This window comes from Odocoileus virginianus, chromosome 2, assembly GCF_023699985.2.
Source record: "Odocoileus virginianus isolate 20LAN1187 ecotype Illinois chromosome 2, Ovbor_1.2, whole genome shotgun sequence".
Lineage (NCBI taxonomy): Eukaryota > Metazoa > Chordata > Mammalia > Artiodactyla > Cervidae > Odocoileus > Odocoileus virginianus.
In genome coordinates, this window is record NC_069675.1 from 65,966,158 (window position 1) to 65,981,690 (window position 15,533).

At 40.2% G+C, this 15,533-nt stretch overlaps 1 protein-coding gene across 3 annotated transcripts in view; it reads right to left on the reverse strand.

The window, feature by feature from the left end:
* LCLAT1 (lysocardiolipin acyltransferase 1) overlaps positions 1-15,096 on the reverse strand; it is a 185,045-nt gene extending 169,949 nt beyond the window's left edge. For all 3 annotated transcript variants that reach the window (XM_020890735.2, XM_020890734.2, XM_070480761.1), the window contains exon 1: positions 14,941-15,096. The gene's annotated coding sequence lies outside the window, so the exon portion shown is untranslated. The remainder of the gene's footprint in view (positions 1-14,940) is intronic.
* Positions 15,097-15,533: the final 437 nt, after the last annotated feature.

Below are 15,533 nucleotides of genomic sequence, written 5' to 3' on the forward strand. Positions count from 1 at the left end.
CAATCAATGTTTACTGATCAAATTACCAGGCTGCTGTCCTAATGAATGGCTCACCAGATCCAACTTGACATTTCTCTTGCATGTTTAAAATGCTCTTCCTTCCAAAAGCAACTACTGCTACTTCTTCCATTCTTTGCAATTATGACTAGTAAAACTTATGGCCTAACAACCAAGTAAAAAAGTTCCTTTTTTAAAAAAATAGATTAAGTCTCAGGAAGGTAAAATAGTTGCCCACAGCCTTATAACAGTAAAAAACAAAGTTCTTAAGATGTACGAGGTGCAGTGAGATGGGTGTTCCTTACAACATTTCTTCAGTCCTCACAAAAACATCAACAGGAAAATAGCACCGTGACCCCTTTTTATAGTGGGTAGACAGACTCAGGTTAAAAGATAAAACTCCCTGCTCCAAATCACAATGACAGTAAGTGTTACAGTGGGATTCAAGCACATCAGAATTCAAGTTGTTAAAAGGATAATTTAAACAAACAAAAAGATAACATTGTGTTTCTCATACAAATATAAAATGAACACCTATGATTTTACTTAACTCATTAATTAATTATGGAATAAATAACATGCTTCATCTGGTTCTAAAGTGAATCCAAAGAACACAAACACACAAGTAACTGGAAATGGTGAAATGTATTTGCTTAATAGATCTAAAACTGGCTTCTCCCATAAAAGAGGAAAAGAAATCAATAGTACCTCCAACCAACAAAATTAATCCGCATGTCCAAAGACAAGAGTAATCTGCACTGCTGTCAGTTATTCACAACTTACAAAGTTATAAGTAAAAAAATAATAAAAGCTGCAGATTCCATAGATCAAATCTCCAGGAAACGTGTTTCAGACCACCCAGTTTCCAAGATACCCCATAATCTGTTTTGTACATTTCAAAGACTTCCACAAATTTTCCTTATGTAGTTCTTAACCACCATGCACAATGCCTTTTTCTTCTTTAAGAAAAGAATCCACAGCTTCAAGATCTCTATTAGAAAAACTGAGTTAGTCTCTCTATAAAACTACACTTTCACTACAATAAATTTTTTTCTATCACACACTAAGCCAGAAATGTAGAATTACAATGCATTTATAATATATATAAATGCAGAAATAAATTAGTTCATTGGATTTTCAAGCTTCTTTAAAAGAGATCTAAAACTAATGAGGATTTGGTTTTACTGAACACTGACAAACAGTTACTCTGTACGGGAAAAGAAGACACAGTTAAACTGTCACTTCCAAGTAACTGATCCAAAACTAACATAAGTGTCTAACTAGCCAATTCATGTATCTTAATTTCTACCCTATGTTTTCTTCCATTAAAAAAAAAATTAATCCTATTCCAACTACTGCTCCATAAAATCCAGTAGATGTACTGCTCCTACTGCTCCAGCTAAGAGCAAATAAAAACCCTGGACATTATTGGTTCAGTCACTCAGTCGTGTCCGACTCTTTGCAATCCCGTGGACTGCAGCACTCCAAATTTCCTTGTCTATCACCAACTCCCTGAGCTTGCTCAAACTCATGTCCATCAAGTCGGTGATGCCATCCAACCAACTTATCCTGTCATCCCCTTCTCCTCCTGCCTTCAATCTTTCCCAGCATCAGGGTCTTTTCTAATGAGTCAGTTCTTCACATCAGGTGGCCAAATTATTGGAGCTTCAGCTTCAACATCAGTCCTTCTGATGAACATTCAGGACATTATATGTAAAACAAACAAAAGAAGACTCTGAAGGTGGAGAGAAGGCACTTTAGCTTGGGAGGGACCTTGGGATCCGAGGAACAACATGGTGGTGAATTCTCTGGGTTTTCCTTTTGCCTCAAATATTGCATGGACACAGAGCTGAAGCAGCCAATAACCCAGAAATGCCAGTGGAGGCAGACAAATAAAGTCCCTGCTCTTTCAGAGAACCAAGAAAAGAGCAGCAGAGCAAAACAGAAAACTTGTAGACAATAACCACTGGCACTCCAGCCAAAAACCATAGAGTAAACTGTAGCTCACCCTCACCCCGTGACAAGGGAAGCCAAGTAAGGAGCCTAAACGTCCCCTCTCACCAGGCTATCTACTGTTGTGCCTCAACATTACAGGAGGCCCCCCTTACTCCCTCCCTCACCTCCCACCTTCACCTGTGGGGATGATACCAAAGGCAGAACTTCCTTGCCTTGCTAAGGACGCCTGCCCCCTGCCCCACAGCATCTAGGGAGAACACCTGGAGAGCCTGTACGTCTATGACAGGAATGAGGCTCCCCTTCTCATCTCCACCAGAATGGTATGAGACAGCCTAGTAGAGAGTCAGGACGTTCTCTATCTCCAGGCGTTAGAAGGCCATCCCCTCCCAGTGGTGTCAGTTGAGGCCGTGTGGGGAACAGCAAGGAGGCAGAGTCTGTCAGCAAAGGCCTAGAGAGGAGCTGAAACTCCCCCCTCCACCCGGCAGCAGGGAGGAGCCCTGTGTTGTGTGTCAACGGACCGATTCCTCGAAAGTCCACAACTCACTCAAAATGAACAATCTGAACAGCCCTGTAACTATTAAGGAAATTAAACTTGTAATTAAAAACCTCCCCCAAAAGAAATCTCCTGGCCCAGATCATTTCATTAGAGAATTCTGCCAAATGTTTGAAGAATTAACGCAATCTCTTTGGAAAACACAAGATCACTTTAGGAATCTAGTAATCTCCCTGATGCAAAAACCAGGAAGTGTAGTGTGTTAATGTTAGTCCCTCAGTCGTGCCCAACTCTTTGGGACCCCATGGACTGCAGCCCACCAGGCTCCTGTGTCCATGAAATTTTCCAGGCAAGGATACTGGAGTGGGCTGCCATTTCCGTCTCCAGGGGACCTTCCCAACTAAGGGATCGAACCCAGGTCTCCTGTACTGCAGGAAGATTCTTTATCGACTGAGCTACAAGGGAAGCCCTCCAAAAAAAAAAAAAAAAACCCTCAAAAACCAGGAAAAGACATTACAAAACAAAAAAACCTATAGAGCAATACATGAATATAATCACAAAAATCCTTAGTTCAATAATCAAGAATCAATGTAACCCACATACTAACAAACTGAAAAACCACATATTTACACGATCATACCAGTCTACACAGAAGAAATCATCTGATAAAGATCAATCCTGTTATAGTTAAGGGGTCTGGGACTGACATGTACACTGCTGCTATATTTAAAATGGACAACCAACAAGGACCCACTTAGAGCACATGGAATTCTGCTCAGTGTTATGTGGCAGCCTGGATGGGAGGGGAGATTGGGGGAGAATAGATACATGTATGTATATGGCTAAGTTCCTTCACTCTTCACCTGAAACTATCACCACATTGCTTGCTAATCAGCTATACTCCAATACAAAATGAAAAGTTAAAATAAGAAAAGCATTCTGTTGACTATTATTTTAACTCCCTAACTGACCTACTCCTGTGTAATATAAGGGTAGCAAGTCAGCCACTTTTCAACTGTGCCTGTTCACAACAATATAAACTATTGTATGGTCACTGTCTGTGACATCATACATACCATAAACACCAATTCATTTAAAATAAAAATTTAGTGAGTTGAGCTGTACAGAGGAAAAAAAAATTTTTTTTAATAAACAAAATGAATAACAAGTAAGGACCCACCGTATAGCACAAGAAACTCTGCTTAATATTATGTAAGAACCTAAATAGGAAAGAATTTGAAAAAGAATATACACATGTATAACTGAATCATTTTGCTATACACAACACTATCATCACAAAACTATCACAACACTGTTAATCAATTATACCCCAATATAAAATAAAAAGTTAAAAAAAGAGACCAGAAAACTTGGTAACAGCTATAATAATGATAATAAATAAATCCTGTTCAAGAGAAAAGCTCTCATAAAAACGATGGAATACAGGAAACTTCCTCAACTAAATAATGAGCATCTATTTTAAAAAAACAGCAAACATTACTGCACATAATGATAAATGAATAAAATGAACACTGCATTCATTGCCTCTATTATTGAGAACAAGGATGTTTACTCTCACCACTCTTGTACAACACAGTACTGGAAATTCTACTCAATGGAAGAAGGCAAAAAAAGGCAACAAAAGCCACACAGAAAGAAGAAATAAACCTGTCCCTATTTGCAGATGACATGATGGTTTACATACACAATCCCAAAGGATCTGTCCCAAAACGTCTTAGAACCTCCAATAGTGTGAATTCAGTAAGGCTGCAGATACAAGATAAACATATCAGAAAAGGCTGATTAATGTTGATGTTTGGTAGAAACCGACACAATACTGTAAAGTAATTATCCTTCAATTAAAAATAAACTTAAAAGAAAGAAATAAAGAAAATCAACTGCAAACTGCATTTCAATTGAAAAGACAACCTACAGAATAGAAGAAAACTTCTACAAATCATACAAAGGATAAAGGGCTTCTAACTGCAATATATGAAGAACTTGTATAACTCAGTAGTAAAAAGACAATAAGCCAATTAAAAATGGGCAAAGTCATATAAATCTTAATTATGTTGAATTGGTTCATAGTGCTTTTCAGGTCTACTATATCCTTCCTTCTATGTATAGTCATTCTATTAATTTTTGAGCTTGATATTGAAACTCCAACTAAAAATCTTAATTTATCTACTTAAATTGTAATATATAGTAGAACTACATGTAAATTTGCTCTGTATTTTCCAAGTCTCTTGCAAACATGTTATATTTTCATGATTTAAAAAATAACAGAGGAAAAAATGAGCAAAAGATCTGAATAGATATTTCCCCAAAGAAAATATACAAATGCCTAATAACCACATGAAAAGATGACATCATTTGTCATCAGGGAAATGCAAGTCAAAACTGCAATGAGAGATCACCTCACATCCAAGAGAATGTTTTCTTACAACTACTCTAGATTGAAGAAGCTAAACAGACATGAAAACACTTCTTTGATTGGATTCTTAATACAGAAATAAACATCTATAAAGGACAACTGAGGAAACATAGGTATGGATTGTATATTAAACAACAGTATTATATTAAACAGTATTATATTATACTCTTGTTATAATGTATGACCTTGTTTTTAGAAGATATATGGTGAAGAATTTAGGAGTGAATTATTATGAAATATATTTTATTACAATAAAATATTGTATTTTATTGTAATAAAGATTTTTTTTATTCTTTAAGAGAAGTTTTATTACAAGAGAATGTTTTATTACAACTTCTCTAGAATGGTTATAATCAAAAAGACACTAGCAAGTGTTGGAGGAGGATGGAGAAACATGGAAACCCCCACACACTGCAAGGGGATTGTAAAATGGGAGAGTCTGGAAAAGTCCTAACAAGATTAAATACATAAGCTACCCTATGACCCAGAAATTCAACTCCCACATATATACCCCCCCAAAAAAATTACAGCACAATTACACAAAAAAATTATGCAAAAACTTGTATATGAATCTCCATCAACTGATGAATGGATAAATAAAAAGTGGTATATCCACACAATGGATTATTACTCGGACATAAAAAGGAATTAAGTATTGTTATATGCTACAACAGGGATGAACCTTTAAAACATTATGCTAAGAAGTGAAGGAAACCAGTTACAAAAGGCCATATATTGTGTAGTTCTACTTAAAGGAAATGCCTAGCATAGGCAGAAGGCGAGTATTTGCCTAGGTCAAAGGTAGAGGAGGATGAAAGAAGATGAGGTGTCCCTGTTAATGGATACAGGGTTTCTTACTGAGGTGAAAATGTTCTAAAATGAATTGTGGTAATAGTTGTACAATTCAATGAAAATAGTATTAAAAATCACTGACAAACAGATCCACAGCTGACATCTTTGTTGAAACCAACAAGCTGATTCTAAAATTTGTAAGGCCTTACAAGGGACCCAGAAAAAAACAACACAATTTCGAAAAAGAAAGTAGGAGATACTTCCCGTTTTCAAAACTTACCACAAAGCAACGATAATTAGCAGTTTGGTATTAGCATCAGAATGGAAGAGAATTAAGAGTTCAATGTACCCATACAACTACCATATGGTGTAGTAACTGCATTCCTGGGCATTTATTCCAATGAAATAAAATTTATGTTCACATAAAACCTGTACATGAATCTTCTCTGCAGCTTTAGTGAAAACAGCCAAAAATTAGAAAAAAAGCAAGATGTCCTTCAGTGGCTACATTACCAGGTAGCTCTATGGTAAAGAATCTGCCTGGCAACACAGGAGACACAGATTCCATCCTTGTGCCCAGAAGATCCCCTGGAGGAAAATCCCCTGGAGGAGGAGCCTGGTGGGCTACAGTCTCAGTTCAGTTCAGTTGCTCAGTCGTGTCTGACACTTTGTGACCGCAAGGACTGGGGCATGCCAGGCTTCCTTGTCCATCACCAACTCCTGGAGCTTACTCAAACTCATGTCCATTGAGTCAGTGATGCCATCCAACCATCTCATCCTCTGTCATCCCCTCCACCTCCCGCCTTCAGTCTTGCCCAGTATCAGGGTCTCTTTCAGTGAGTCAATTCTTCACATCAGTGTTACAGTCTACAGGGTCACAAAGAGACAGGCACAACTGTGCATGCACATGCAATACCAAAAAATACTGAAGACTATACAAAAATACTAAGCAAGAAAAAAGAATAAACTACTGAATAAATTTAAGTTGATACATAAAACAACTTGGATGAATGTCCAGGGAATCATGCTAAGTGAAAAAAAGATAAATCTCCAAAGGTTACCTACTGTATAATTCCATTTAAGTGACATTCTTGCAATGACAGAATTCTAGAAATTGAGAACACATTAGTGATAGCCAGAGGTCAGAGAAAGGGATGTGTAGCTATCAAAGGACCATAGAAGGAATCTGTGTGGGGAAGGTGTTCAGTATCTCGGCTGTATCAATCTCAATATTCTGGTTGTAATACTGTACATTGGGAAAAACTGTATAAAGGGAACATGGGGGATTTTTTGTATTATTTCTTAAAAATTGCATGTAATTCTACAATTATCTCAAAATAATAAGTCTTTTAGAAAACAAAAAAGAATCCCTAAACTTGACTGTATAACAAATCCACATAAACACAGAATATTACTTTCTTCCAAAAGGTGGTACACAGACGGGAAACAAATATATAAAGAGAGAGAAGTTAATTCTAACTTTGTGACTTTAAGTAATTAATCTCTTCACCTTCAATACACAGATTAACAAATATCTTGGCTATATTATGACCCTCTCAAAAGATACCCACATAAGGTATTAATCCTTTGAACCTGTAAACATTACCTAAGCAGAAAAGGAAAAAAAAAACAAAACAAAACTTTGTAGATATGATTAAATTAAATCTTTTAAGATGGAGGGATCATCCTGGAATATCATGCCTGTAAATCGCTTCAGTCTGTCTGACTCTTTGCAACCCCATGGACTGTAGCCTGTCAGGCTCCTCTGTCTATGGAATTCTCCAGCGGGTTGCCACGCTGTCCTCTTGGGGATCTTCCCGACCCAGGGATCGAACCTGAACCCGTGTCTCTTACATCTCTTGCACTGACAGGCAAGTTCTTTACCACTAGTGCCACCTGGGAAGCTGGACTATCATGGTGGACCCTAAATGCAATCACATATATTCTTTCAAAAAAGAGGCAGAAGGAGATCTGACCACAGACAGAACAGGAGAAGGCAGTGACCACAGAGACAAGGAATGAGTGATGTGGCCACAAGCCAAGGAATGCAGGTAGCCACCAGAGGCTAGAAGAGGCCAGGAGCAGAGGCTCCCCTAGAGCCTCTGGAGGTGGCAGAAACTGTACCTCCTCAATTATGTCTCCATCATCAAGCTCATAGCAATGGTTCAAAAATGTTCAGATTAAACAAATAAACATTTTGGTATTCAAGCCACTCCTGGTTACCATCATTCTTCTCCAAAACCCTCAAAAGGCAAATTATTATTTAAAGGCTACATAATTTAAAAAATAAATCTAATAAAAGTATTCATATTTGAAAAGGAAGGTAGAAATAATAAGAACCCAGACAAAGATGTCTTCCCCAAGATACTTAACATTCATGTGTGGAAAGAGCCACTGTCAGAGTTTAAAAAAAAAAAAAAACCCTTTCAGTCCATATTCCTGGCCACATAGAGCCTAAGAATGGCTGCCACCACTCACGTCTCTTCCCTCATTGCATCTTTATTCCTGTCTCTTATCCATCATTTGTTTTGTGACACCAGTAGACACGAGCTCACCACAGAAATAAGCCATCTCCCTGCTCCACAAGGTCTCCGGAGGAGGTTAACTTTCACTTACAAATATAGAAAGAAGGTGATCTCTAATTGAAATGGAAAACTAAGGATAGCATTAAGTCTGCTCCTCATCATCCCTAGAATAGTAATCTCCTTCCTGGGAGGAAGTGAGCATTGTACGTGTGTAGGAACCTCAACTGTAACAGAGTTATAGCTGATAACGTGGTTAATCATTTCCAGTCAGCTCTCACTGGTGGCTGCCCCTCAGGCTTCTGCCTCCCAGGTCATCACAGTAGGATCCACCCACCCCTTGTCCTCACTGTCAGTTAGAGAGACCTAGGGAGACATGTAGCTCAGTAGCAATGCAGGAGATCCTGGTTCGATCCCTGGGTTGGGAAGATCCCCTGGAGAAGGAAGTGGCAATCCATTCCAGAATTCTTGTCTGGAGAATCCCAGGGACAGAGGAACCTGGCAGGCTACACTCCATGGGGTCGCAAAGGCCGGACACGACTTAGCGACTAAAACCACCACCACCACCACCACCAGGGAGAGGTGTGATAAACACTGTCAAATCTGATGGTAGCTCACAAAGGCCTTTTTTTAGCTCTACCTTGCTGCTACAGGTAACTCACCAAAGGCTTTTCTTAGCTCCATCACATTTAAGACATTCAAGACTCTTCAGCCAAAAGAATCACAACTCAGGGCTCATTCTCCAAGAGCAATCAGCAGGGATGCAGAAAAGTCACACAGTGACTTCTCTTAAACAGGCACCACATTTCATATTGATGAAAAAGAGATTTGATTAGAATTTTTCCTCTCAAAACTAAACAAAATACACATCAATTTATTTCCCATAACATATCTTGTATTTACCAAAACCTAGGTTACACTTGAAACTATGTACTAATTCTTAGGACAAGGAACTAATCAATTGGTACAGAGCTTGGAACATAACTTTGAGACCAAACTGTAAAACAGCATGATATAACAGTCTTAATTTTACATTTGCCTTTTACAAGACAATTATATAAAGACATTTTTGTAAAATAAAAAATAAGAAAAATCTAGATTTCACCATTTCCCTGGAGCCTCTCATACTCCTTTTATATTCCTTTAAAGCACCTTTCTCATTGTCATTCCTGCTGGTTTTCCTCATCAAAAGTTAACTGGTCTAACACTGCCAAATTCTCACTAGCACCTCTTTGTAAATTAAAGTATAAGAGAAACTGTACAAATCTTAGGTATGCAACTTGAATTTTTCATATACACACACCCATGCCCATCTCAGGATACAGAACATTTCCAGCATCCCAGAAGGTTCCCTCATGCCCCTTCTAGTCATTACCAACACCACCCCTTGGAGGAACCACTATTCTGACCTGGAAACAGTCGTTACCTATTTTTGAACTTCATTTGAATGGAGTCACATAGCATTCAATGAATTATCTGGCTCATTAAGTCCATGAGATCCATCAATGTTGATGTGTACATCAGCAGTAGTTCCTTCTCTTTTACTGCTTCTGTAATTTTTCATATATAAATAAACCACAACTTACTCATCCATTCTACTGCCAATGTCCAGTTGGGTTTCATCTAATTTTTGGTTATTGTGAATAAAGGTGCTATGAACATCCTTTTACTTTTGGGGGGAGGGGTAGAATATACATCTATTTCCCTTGGGTATATACTTAAGAATGAAAATGATGGGTCATGGGTAGGATTAGATACAGCCAGTTTTCCAAGATTACTGTACCATTTTACATTCCTACCAAAACATTTAAGAGATTCTGTGGCTCCACATCCTTGCCAAGAAAGCCACTGTCTTTCATTTTAGCCATTCCAGAAGGCAGACAGTAGTATCTCACTGTTGTTTTTTTCATTATTATTTTTTTTTCCATTTATTTTTATTAGTTGGAGGCTAAACATTGCAGTGGTTTTTGTCATACATTGAAATGAATTAGCCATGGATTTACTGTTTTTTTTTTCATTATTGTATTAATTAATTTGCATTTCTCCACTGACTGATGTTGAACACTTCTCTATATGCATACTGGCCACACAGAGATTCTCTTTTACCAAGTGCCTATTCAAAATTTTGTACATTTTTAAATAAAACTGTCTTTTTCTTATTAAGTTTATATAATATACATACATCTGTCAGATGGATTGCCATTTTCTTCTTCCAATCTGTAGTTTGCCCTTCATTCTCTTAATGTTATCTTTAGATGGAGAAAAATTCTCAATTTTAACAAAGTCTGAAGTCAAATGTGTCAATCATTGTTACAGTCATTGACTTAAGTCTTTTTAAAGAAATGCATGCCTGCTCTACTCAGTAGTTCTTTGATTCCTGATTTCTGCTTACGGTTTGAACAGCTCTTGGCCTTGCTCTGAATTCACGAATTCCTGCACTTTTGCAAGGCTTACAGTTTCACCACGTGGCTGATTTCAAATGCATTCATGTTATGTTGTTGGTGATAAGACAACTCTAGTATCATGGAAGTTTGAGCAGCTGTCAGTTTTACAACTAGAGAATTCATTTGTGACTACATTCGTAATATGACTTCTGTACCAATATATTAAAACATAATGTTAAAAAAAGGGGGGGAACATCCTCTAACACTTGTTATTCTAATATTTTACTTCAACCATACCTTCTTCCCATTCCCTTTGAGTGGCTTTCCTTCAATGGGTCACTTTACACTAGACCCTACTGTCTTCAAGGATATAATTAAAAGTTCTGTAATCTCAGAAATCAGAAGCCTAGAGGCTTCGGTTAAACCTGGTTCTGTTACACTTTATGTAACCCAGCACCTCAGAGGGTTTACAGGCTTCCCAAAACCCAGTAACAAAGAACTCCTTGCTCCATCCTTTTCCCTAAAATTTTTAACAGTATTTCCGAGCTCTAAGCATATGGTTACCCCAAACACCCCAAATATAACACCTTCACTCCCTCAGCAGGTGCTCCCCTCCACACCCCACTATTCTTCACACCCAGCCATCTTCCATTCTGCCCTCACGAAGTGTGCGGTGGACTCTGAATTTTGCTGTCACAGTTAACGCCCTGCCTCACTCCCTCACCGTCTTGGGTCAGGAGTACGGAACCTGCCCTTAACTGGTTTCTTCCTTACATTCTGTCTTTGACCCTAGCATCACCAAAGTTCCCTTTACAGAGCATAAAGTTGGTCATGTTACTCATCCTTCTATAGGTCCCACTGCCCACAGGATAAAATCACTCTCTCAGCTGAGAATTCATAATCTGGCTCTGACCTTTCCTGGCTTCTTTCTCACCAACTTTTGCAAAACTCTGGCCTGACTACTGGGCACTCATGCCCTCTCAACCCAATTTGACACTGCCTCCTCCTTTGCCTAAAGCTCTTTCCCCCTCTACCTTGCAATCAGCTCCCCTTCTTTCTTGCACAGGACCACAGCAGAAGTGACTGTTAGCTGGTGTGCATTCCTGCAGCTCTCTGTACCCACCACAACAATACTGGAGTCCTTACCACCTGCATTAGTGAATCAAACTTCTTTGTCTCACTCAGGATCAGCAATTAATCTTTATGTCCCAAGGGCTTGGCAGGGCAATTCCATGAAGGCTCAATGAAAGAATGAATATCCCAGCCACTTTTATTCATGTTACCTTTTTTTAATAAACAGAGACTAGAATAATACATCAAAGCAATGAATCTTTTTTTTTTCCATTTATTTTTATTCGTTGGAGGCTAATTACATTACATCATTACATTAGTTTTTGTCATACAAGCAATGAATCTTAACACCTAACACAAATTATGTTGTAAAAGTCATCTGGCAAAGTATTCAAAAGAGTTTAATAAAAACCAAAACCTTCTTCAATTATTGATTTGTGCTTCCTCTTAGAAATCAGTAACAATCCTGTTTTAAAATACTATAATGGACATCAAAGGTGGGATGACTATATCACTTAACCAAAGTAACTGTAGTCATGTCATCACCATATAAATCACTACTGGATGCCAATGGAATGAATCAGTCATTATTTACACAACTAAAAGACCACACACAAAATTACTTCATTGAAAGCCTGTTCATATATATCCCCTTAACACATTAACATCTGCATGTTACAGAAGATAGTATGCCCAGTGGCTAAGAACACAGCTTGGCACCATGACACTAGTAGTGAAATTTGGGGAAAATAACTTAAAAGTTCAATGTGTCTCAGTTTCCTCATCTGTAAAACAAAGATGATAAAGTACTCACTTCACAATGTTGCTGAGTGAGTGAGCCCATATAAGGCTCCTGAAACAGTTTCTATGTTAACTGTCATCACAGTGCTTTTAACCTTTTTAAGTCCTTTTACCTATACTTTTTTTTTTCTCCTGACAACAACACAGAGATATTGCTCAGAGGAGAAACGCGTTGTCCACGTCAAAGATAAGGTAATAAGGAAATAATGATTTCCCTAAGATATTTTCAGTGGCAGAGTAGAAACTGTGCCTAACTCCAGCCCAACACCAAATCTCCACAGATGCAGTGTGGAAGAAAGTCTTTTTTGGGTTTTTCCCCATTGTTTACCCTTGGTCCTCAGCAACATCAACAGCCTGACTAAGCACCTGGTGGGAAGAAATGGACCATCATTTGCTCAAATTAGAACAAGGAAGACGCCTCATTTTCACAGTGCCTGATGCACAGCAGGCACTCCAAAGATAACAAATAAAAAGTGCCACTGTGCTCTCTCAATAACGGAACAAGGCACTCCACCAAACCAAGACTGTTACCAAAACCAAAAATCACTTAACCTGCTTTTCTGTCACATGAAAGTATATTTCATGCAATGTACAATAGAAGCTTTTTTAAAAACAGGGGGAAAAATTAAATTAATATTTTTCTTTTACTCTCAAAAGATACAACAGTTTTGTAAAAAGGACTTTCATCAAGACAGTTTTTTTTAAAGCTAACCCAACCTAACTTGGCACTGCCTTCTCCTTTGCCTAAAGCTCTTTCCCCCTCTACCTTGCAATCAGCTCCCTTTCTTTCTTGCACAGGACCACAGAAGTGACGGTTACCTGGTGTGCATTCCTGCAGCTCTCTGTACCCACCACAACTATACTGGAGTCCTTATCACCTGCATTAGTGAATCAAACTTCTTTGTCTCACTCAGGATCAGCAATTAATCTTTATATCCCAAAGACTTGGCAGGGCAGTTCCACAGCAGGCTTAATGAAAGAACCAGTGTTACCTTTTTATTATAAATAGAAACTAGAAAAATACATCAAAGCAATGAATCTTAATACCTAACACAAATTATGTTGTAAAAGTCATCTGGCAAAGTATTCTTTTGAAGAGTTTAATAAAAACTTAAAACCTTCTTCAATTAATTATTTGTGCTTCCTCATATATCATGACAAGTCTTTGCTCAAATAAGGGACTGACAGGAATGGACAAAATTTCATTTCTGTAAGACCTGCACAGATAGTCTATCTTTATTACATTCCTGAGCTTAAACTGAATGTCAGTCTGACACTGAGCAGGGCCCTGTGGGGCTCCCTGGGCATGGAGGCCTTTTTGTTTCCCACTCCTTGTAGGCAAGACTCTGGTCTCCCATGACCTTCTCTGAGTTCCAAAGGGCAGGAGGAACAGCAAGGGAAACCACCTGAGGCAAAGATTAAAGGGAACAGAGAGGCTCATCCAGATTAGGAGACTGACTTGCTGAGACCCTGTACACACCCTCATCTTGTTAGCAAATCCCCCACCCGCCCTTCTGAAACTTATCAGAAGTAAATACAGGACTGTTACTGCCTTGATCCTTATCACATATTGCTGCCTGACTGTATAACCTCTCCTGCTAGCCTACTGTGCTCCTGCTTTGCCTCCTGGCAAAATAATAAAGCCATCCTTTCTTTCTTCTCCATAACTGTCTCCCTATTTCTGTTTGGCTTTGGTGCACAGACAGCCAAGATTTTGGCAACAAATCCTCAATTGTACATGCATCCACGTGCACGTGGGATAGAGCTAAAGAACTTCGAAGGCAGGGGCAATGGCCCCAGGGAACCCACCTGAACCGAGAAAGTACAAGGAGGAAGAATGTCTCCCCAACACCTAAGCCCCCGAACTTTTTACTTCTTCTCTTCCAATGGAGAAGCAGGAGCTCAGACACTAGCCTTAACGATCGGACTTGACATCAGCCCCTTGTTAGGGCCTACCCTTTTCGTGGCACTGCCATTCTGTCACCTACAGACAGGCCCCTGGAGGATACACAGATAAACCAGTTCCAGCCCCTGCCCTCTCCAGCTCACATCTAAGCCTCGCACGTGGCGGCCACTTGGGACCTTCTGCACATCTGATTTAACAGTGACAGGCTGGACTGTGTTCGCAGCGGTGCAGCTCCTGGACCCGCCCAAGTCTGTAGCAGGGACGTGTTGGAGCTCTCTCTCTGTAAACACCGAGCAAAGCGGCCCATCGAGCCGGCCGAGCGACTCCGTGGCCCCCGACGCCTCCGCTAGCCTCCAGGAATCGCTTCCCCACACCTCCTCTCACCTAAGCCGGTGGCACCGCCACCCGCATCCGGACTCCAATTCCCCGTTAAGTGACCGTTACAGGGGGCCGCATCCCCGGGAGGCCCGCTGTCCAGGGAAGAGCCCATGGGACCGCTCCCCCTCCGCCAACCGGGGATCCCCCGGCCACCGCCGCCATCTTCCCGGCGCCAGAACCCCCACCTGACGGTTCCAGCTTCTCACCTGTGGCCAGCAGAGGACTACGCGCGACGCAGTGGAGACCGCGTGGGTGAGCTTCAGAATCCGTGGGGGTCACAACCTGGGTGCAGAACCCGCCGCTAATTCATCCCGAAGCAGGCGTCGGGCCCGTCGCCCTAGTAATGCGTCCAGGCAGGCTTCATCCTGATTGGCTGTGAGCGCCATGACGCAGCGGCGTCCCCGGCTGCGTGGGAAGCCCGGGTCCCCGGAGCCCCTCCCCTGCCCCCGGCTTGGGGCTCCCCGGGGCCAGACACTGAGGGCTCCCTTAAAGGGACCACTTTCATTTCTCCATCTGGCCTCCAGAAGAAGAGGGACATAGAGAGCGAGGGGGTGTAGGGGCGAGTAGCAATAAGAAATAGGAAATCTGAAGGTCATTGTCCCTCTAACCCCTAGAGTTTCAGAGTGACAATAGAAATCTGGGGAGCTTTATTTATAAACTGTGTACTGTGGGAAAATATATGACCTAAAAATTGAGAACTGAGTTTTCCTGGAGGAACATACTGAGGGCTTAAGCCCAGGAGGCAGCCTCTCATATCGCTCTGAGGGGCTGTTCAGAGAGATAAGGGAGAAGCCAGGAT